Source organism: Poecilia formosa, unplaced genomic scaffold, assembly GCF_000485575.1.
Source record: "Poecilia formosa unplaced genomic scaffold, Poecilia_formosa-5.1.2 Scaffold627, whole genome shotgun sequence".
Lineage (NCBI taxonomy): Eukaryota > Metazoa > Chordata > Actinopteri > Cyprinodontiformes > Poeciliidae > Poecilia > Poecilia formosa.
Window position 1 is genome coordinate 155,700 of NW_006800566.1, and position 7,259 is coordinate 162,958.

The 7,259-nt window shown below is 38.6% G+C and overlaps 1 long non-coding RNA gene across 1 annotated transcript in view; it reads left to right on the forward strand.

The window, feature by feature from the left end:
* The first annotated feature begins 5,557 nt into the window (after positions 1-5,557).
* The window catches only part of LOC107834444 (uncharacterized), a 17,252-nt gene continuing 15,550 nt past the window's right edge, over positions 5,558-7,259 (forward strand). Inside the window, exon 1 of the long non-coding RNA XR_001660241.1 lies at positions 5,558-5,590. This is a non-coding gene — a long non-coding RNA (uncharacterized LOC107834444). The remainder of the gene's footprint in view (positions 5,591-7,259) is intronic.

A 7,259-nucleotide genomic window follows, 5' to 3' on the forward strand; every position in this document is an offset into this window, starting at 1 on the left:
CTTGCTGAGAATGCACCTGTCTAACTGCACAGAGACGACATGTCACACGGGGTATTTGTGTGGATAACAGTCTAAAGAATAATTCACCTGCTCTCCTCATGTCTTATTTTGCTATGCTTTCTTTTTGTCTCCACCGTCTGACCGGCTAAACCGGTAAAGCGAAAGTAAATTTGAAAAAAAAATTTGCTTATCATTCAACAAATACTTCCATGAAGAGGAAAATGCGTAGCATGGAAATGATCAACTTACCTTTTGTGAAAAGGTGCACACACTATGTACTCTCTGAAATTGTTCGCTTCAATTAAACACTTGAGTAAGAACACTGACATTTGTTGATGTCACACCTTATTAAAAAATGCTAATCAAGTTTCCGATTCACCTTTCTCACACAATTCAGTTCCAGTGAATGGGAATCATTAGTTTAATGTTAAAAGGAAACAAAAATACAGAGCTTTCACAAAGAACTGCAGGTTGAAATCACCTTTATACTTTGTCATTGCACTGGCATCCAGACAGCTCTGTATCACTTTGCAAAGGGATTCATGGGAAATTACCCTAATTACTTCATAAAAGCATGGTGCTATTAACCGGAAGTGGTCTCTTAGAGTTTTTGTGTCCTAAAGGAAACCAACCAATCATTATTGTCCTATAGGAGAAACCCAAAATGGGCTTTTATTGTGGTTATTGCTTTCTGTAGAGTGTAAAAAAAATAGATCTGTTTGGCCACATTAATAGATGGCATGTTAGAATAGAATAGAATAGAATAGAATAGAATAGAATAGAATAGAATAGACATACTCTTTATTGTCCCAGTGTTAGAATGAATCCAGTTAAAGTTGTGAATTCTGGTGGTGAAAATATTTTTTCTGTTTCTTTTTTGAAAGCGACTGGCTAAAAATAGTCAGGACAGCCGGGAAAGATAATTATATATGATAAAGAGCAGTTCCATTTGTAAAATACTTAATTAAATAAAAATTCCAAAAATCCGAGTCAGGATCTAACCTGAGCAAGCCAACAGTGGCACACCTTATCCAGACTGGTTAGTCTTGTATAATTCTCTCATGAATCATATGGTATGTAATTTTATCAAACACTGAAGACCAAATAAGGCAGGATTTTTTTCTTTTCTTCTCTGTGACATTGTGTTGATATGCACCGATTTATGACCAATAGAAAATGAAACACTTTTTGAAAGTTTACAAAGTTTCAAACATCATGTTGCGTCAGAAAGTTTTCCGTCAGCAGTAAAAAAATAAAAATAAAAAATGGAACAATCATTCCACACATCCTGATTTTTGTAACGATGTGCAACTTTTGTAACTTTATTAAGCCTGTCTTCAAAAATGTGTCCTTTTGAGCTCTTCTTGCTTCATATTAGGAAAGGAGTGGATAAATAAATATTAGAGTTTAATTTCTTATGTTGCGTTATCGTTATTACAATTACAAAAGCCAGCCTTGTTCTTCCCACACCGCCGATCATGCTCTGCAGTCCACGCAGACATGCATCTGTCTAATCACTAGAGCCTCAGCTGCCTGCTGCACTCCCGCTGATTCATGACCTCTCCAAAAACTCTGCCCTCTACCGCTGTGATCCTATTACTCGGAGCAGGTCCCAGACAGACACCAAGATCGCGGCCTTATGGGAAAATGCGTCACTCCCGTCTGTTGTGTATCGTTGTGTTTTGATTGCTGTCTGTGGATTAAAAAGCAAATTGCTCTGCTGTGATGTCGTCAATCCTGAATCCCGACACAGCAGTTTGGAGTCTTTGTTCTTATTTCTCTCATTTGCCACAGCTTGGCCAGCACCAGTGTGTGCGTGCGTGTGTCTGCGTGTGTCTATGTGCTGCATGTACTGAGGAAAATAAAGGATTTGCTGGGATTAGGCCCTTGCAACAGACGAATGGCAGTAAGAAACTTGCTGTGGCACCATTAGATACATGATCAGCCTTTAATCTTACCGGGGCTCAGCGTGGTACGGCTGTTTGTAGCGTGGAGGGTTGGAAGGGGCATTGCTTTCGCACAATCCTCTCTAAACCTCAGGGTTAGAAGGAGGCCTCGGCACAGAGTGAGTGGTTTATGCGCTATTTTTATCATTGCCGTTACATTTTCCAAGAATATTAACTTTATTCACCGTAAACAATGACTAAAAGTAGGACAGACTGAGAGAACAGCGAGGTTGACTCTACTGGTGAATTTGTGTTATGGAGCCTCCGCTTCATTGAGACAAGGAACAAATTGTGTTGAAAAACAGAATAATTGTTCATTTTATGAGTTTAAATTGTATGAAAACATTGATACCTTCAGATTATAATTTGGATGAAATCTCTATTATGAGTTCACAGAAAGTGTAGGAGGAAATAATGATTAATGAGGGAGTGCACTGTATCAGAACTGAGCAGGGAGAGTTTAATGTTTGAGTCAAACAGTACGTCCTTTCCACACGGCCTCAGACGATTCTCGTTCAAAACTATCCATCCTGCTCACTAGCTGAAAAACCAGCTCCCGGAGATTGAGTTGTTAGGGCTGTTTGCTGCATACTCAAACACACCCATGAATGCAGACCGAACACGCAATAGTTTCTCATCCAGAGAGTGGCAAAAAGAGAAGAAAGGGGTGGATGACATGAGGCTGACAACATAATCGTGCGATTTTCGTCATGCAGCAACTGCGACAATGAGAGCAGGTTTTGGCACTTCAGACCTGTGACGCCACAGGCACAACCGTGCAAAGCTCTTAAGGCTATTTCTATTTTTAAACTGTTATTATGAGAAATAATCTTACATCAAAGAGAATGCTATCAGTTCAACCTGACTGAATGTGCTTTCTGAGATTAAAAGCGATTCCTGTGAAAATTTAATAAAAAAAAATAAAAAAATCTTTTAACAGAGTCGTTTTATTCTAATGTATTGTGTTCAACATGGCCGTCTGTGTCATGTTACCACCACAGAACAAGTTCACACCATTTGTAAGACCTCGGTACCAACTGACATAAGAGGTTAAATGAATGAGTCCAAAATCCAGCAGCCGTAGACATAAATCTCATGTGTTCAACACGGTAAATCATCTATTTGTAATCTGCTACCACATAGAAATTATTCATCCTGGAGATTATGTAACTGTTGTGGAATGGGCGATTTTAAGCAAAAGCGATGTCAGAGTAAGTCATGTTTCAAAATACGACCTCAACTTCTGTAATCATAGCTAATGTAACCACTTCAAGTGTCATCAGAGTCTGTTTCATTCCCAGGTTATTTGAGGTTTCTTGAAACTATTCAGGCTGCTGTTCTCGGATCTCCTGGGCTTGTTTAACTTGCTGAGCTGTTTGAAATGACGCATAGCTGGTGACACCTATTATGACTAACCAGGAAAAGATAAGACATTATTATTATTATTTTTTTCTCTTTTAACCAACACTCTGCACTCATGACGACTGCAAACTGCAAGCTGACGTGTGTTTCCTATAAAGATTCTGGTTTTACCAGCTGATAATTGAATAGTTTAAATGTTTTTACATTGTTTTAATTGTGATCCTTGCGACGCGGAGGTTCATGTGTTGCCCCAATTCAATTACAAAGGCAACAGTGAAGCATTTGATAAATTCAAAAGTTCCAGGAACGTTTAAGCAACACTGTCAACGTCAGCACCAGGTCCACTCAACATAGGCTGTCGTATCTGGATAATAAAGTCAAGTCGAACAAAATGGAGATGAATTTTTGCCCAGTTGCACTGTTTTATGATTAGACCACCACAGACGGGTACAAGCTTCCCCAAGTAAAAACACAACTGTCATAGTCTCTGTTACTGCTACAGACAATTTAAAGATGTCTTTCATGGGAACACTGACACACAGGGTTCTTCTTCTTGTTTTAGGTGGCAAGTACAAGAATGACATGGAAGGTGAGCAATTAAAGACAAAGCAGCTTTGTTTGCATTCTCTGTCTCACAGTCATCCTGTGAGCTTGAGGAGTTGCCTGTTCATCATAACAAACACCAGACCAGACCTTATCCAGGTTGTTTGCTTTACAGTCTTGAGTCCACGTTCAATATCCGCTTCCCTTTGCGTTGTGTTTGCACGGGGATGCAGAGCAGTGGCTCAAATTCATTTTAGTCTCTGAAATGGTTTTGCTCAACTTAACAAAATATTTGAGACTACTTCTGTTCTGAGATACAATTATTATATCATCATGGATTTTTTTTTTTTTTTTTTACCTTTAGCAAGCAATATTGTTTTGTAAATTTAAATAAAGTTGAGTACATAACCTAACACAACATAGGCCTGCAGCAAACATAATTTGATCACCAGTTGTCAAAACATTTTCGGATCTGTCCAAATATTCTCACGCACCTCGTAAACTTCATGTGCACCACTGCAAACCTGTAACTCAAATATAGCAGCAATCACCCCATTACTACATCTCTTAATCTCATTCAGTACTATAAAAATGCTTTGACCATCTGAGTCTGCTGGACGCTTTAACTCATGGCACTAACCAGTCATCGGGACACTTGGGGAAAGTCACAGGGCTTTGGAATTGAATTCCCAGATAGTCAACTGAGCTTCAAATTGATGAAAGAAAAGTTAATGACCTTGTGACCAAACGTGAGAGTAAAGCACCCCGTCATGACGCAGGACAGCAAATGTCATCTGATTGATCTCAGTATACATGTAGTTATTAGAATAGGAGTGGATCAACACGAGACACATACTTTAAGCGCACTAGGACTTAGTGTTAGACAAAATGTCTTATATTCTCAAGCTTAACATGTTTTTCTGTATATGTTGTGGCAATATGAAAAAAAAAAAGTGTGGTAGCCCTGCTGAGAGAAAGACAAGTGTTATAAGGAAGTGAGTACAGGAGGATTTGGATAAAGAAATGGAAGTGTGGAGCTGATGCTGTTATATAAACAGCCTCTGAAGAGGACACCGATATGTCTGAGATAATGTGGGCTGGGAGCGCTTTGATGAAAAGGACTTTGAGGGCTACCGTACTTCGGACCTCGTTGTCTATTGAGTAGCGCTTTACGGTAACTACCTACAGTTTCAACCTTAACATGATGTAAGGTGTTGGTAATAAAAGGGGTATGAGGCTACATTGATATCTTTATTGTATCAATAAAAATGTTATCTACCATGTTGAAAGTATGTAGTAAGTTTTAAAATATGCAAATATCAGAGGTCACTACGATACCCACTCCTACTGATTGAATTATAGAATCCTGATTGCCTTTTGGCTTCAACAGCAAAGCTTGAAACTGATGATGCAGGTAAGAGACTTAATGTTAATTTCAATAGATTGTATGTTGAACATCCTTGTGCAAATATAATATCAACAGTGTTAGCAGTGTTTTGCGGTTTGAGTTCAGTATTAGAGCTTTAAGGATGAAACTTCGGCTCAGAAACTCGCTGTGCTGCGAAATTCTATGAAACATCTGTGGAAGTGTTTGCTGTTTTTATAAGTACAGGATGAAGGACAGAAAAGAGAAGTTTTCAAATACTTTAAGTGTTCATTACTGTGCTTATCTAATACATTAGATAAGCACATGTTTATGTTTATCTTTCCCTTATTGGGCTAGTACTTTTTTTATACATGTAATATTCATTACTTGATTGCTTTTATTATTTGCACAGCAGTAGATAGCGACCGGCTGGAGCCGAGTCCAGGAAGCAAACAAGGCAAGGCCCTATCGTAGGTTAAAACAAGCCAAGAACATTTTTGTGTCAGGAGGAATCTTTTATGGTTTTAAGAATAAAAGCTTGCTTTTTGGTAATCTTTATGAGACTTTTTTTTTTTGTTTTTGCAGATCATAGAAGGAGTAGATTGTTCAGCTTATCTCTGGGAGCCCTGAAAATGATCCCACTTGCAAAACTGGAAGTTGGCTGTCTGGTGTATAACTCTGTCTCATGACGTAGGTAAGTTTATGTCTCCAGAGATTTTATTGCTAACTTTTACTACCATATCAGCTGTTATAACTTTTTACCTCCACAAACACGCATGCACACACAAGCATTCTCAGCCACGCACGGACACGCACACACGTAAGCAAGCACATATTGTAGGTTTTTCTATCTTCACAGGGACCTAACATTGACTTGTATTCCCGTTTCATTCATTTCTACAGCCCAACCCTGATCCTACTCTAAACCTAACCCTACCCAGTAAATGCTTAATCCTAAATCTAATTTAAACTCAATTCACTCTATCTAATCTAAACTCAATTCACTGAATCTACTCCCTTTCTAAAAAAAACAAAAAAAAAACAGCACATTTTCTTATGGGACTGGCCCAAGAAGGAGCAGTCCGTTCTTACAACATTGTATTTGTTGGAAAAATTGTCTTTACACTGTAGCAAATACAAGGCCACACTTACGTTAGCCTTGTTCTTTCCACACCGCCTATCAGGCTCTCCAGACAGACATGAATCTGTCTAATCACTCGCGTGTGCACGCACGCACGCACACACACACGCACAGTCACCTGCTTTTTATTAGCTTTTTGGGGTGTATGACCTGGTCATTTCATGAAGTCTGACTCCTTTTTACATCCAGTCACGTCATCTGCCTCACTGTCTCGTGCAGCCATTAAAGCACCAAACCCATGACTCCACTCTAGGATTTTATAGAACCTGTGCAATTCTGGTTTCACTTTGAGAACAGGCTGGGGGGTTTTTTTTTATATAAAATAATATGAAATAGCTTAACTTACGAAGTTTGGGACATTTGCTGATTGTTTAGAATGGCACAGAATAGTCATCACATTTGGAGTTGTCTAAGTGTTTTTTGTTTGTTTCTTTGTCACCATATAAAATTTCCTTACCTATCATATTTATGCAGAAACATTTCATGAGACTGCAAATAACTCTTGAAATAACACTGAATAAACACAAATTTGGACTGTGATCTACAACAGATCACAAGCAATCTTGTCCTGTTGTCCTAGAACATATCAGTAAAAGTTCAATGCTGAAGATGCTCCAATCAGAGCTTTTGTCTTATTTCCAATATGCAGCTTATCAACATTTGGACCTTCGGATACCTTTTTTTTTTTCTTCTTCTTTCAGGTCTGGACTTTGATTGACAAATCAAAATACTATGATCTAAAATATTCTGCTGTAGCTCTGTGTATTAGCTTAGGCTAGTTTCCTCGCTGGAAGATGAGCGTCCACTTCACTTTCATTATCATTTACAGGCTTTGTTCTGGGATTTCCCTGTATTTATCTTCATCCGTCTACCAATTAACTCTGACCCGCTTCCTTTTACT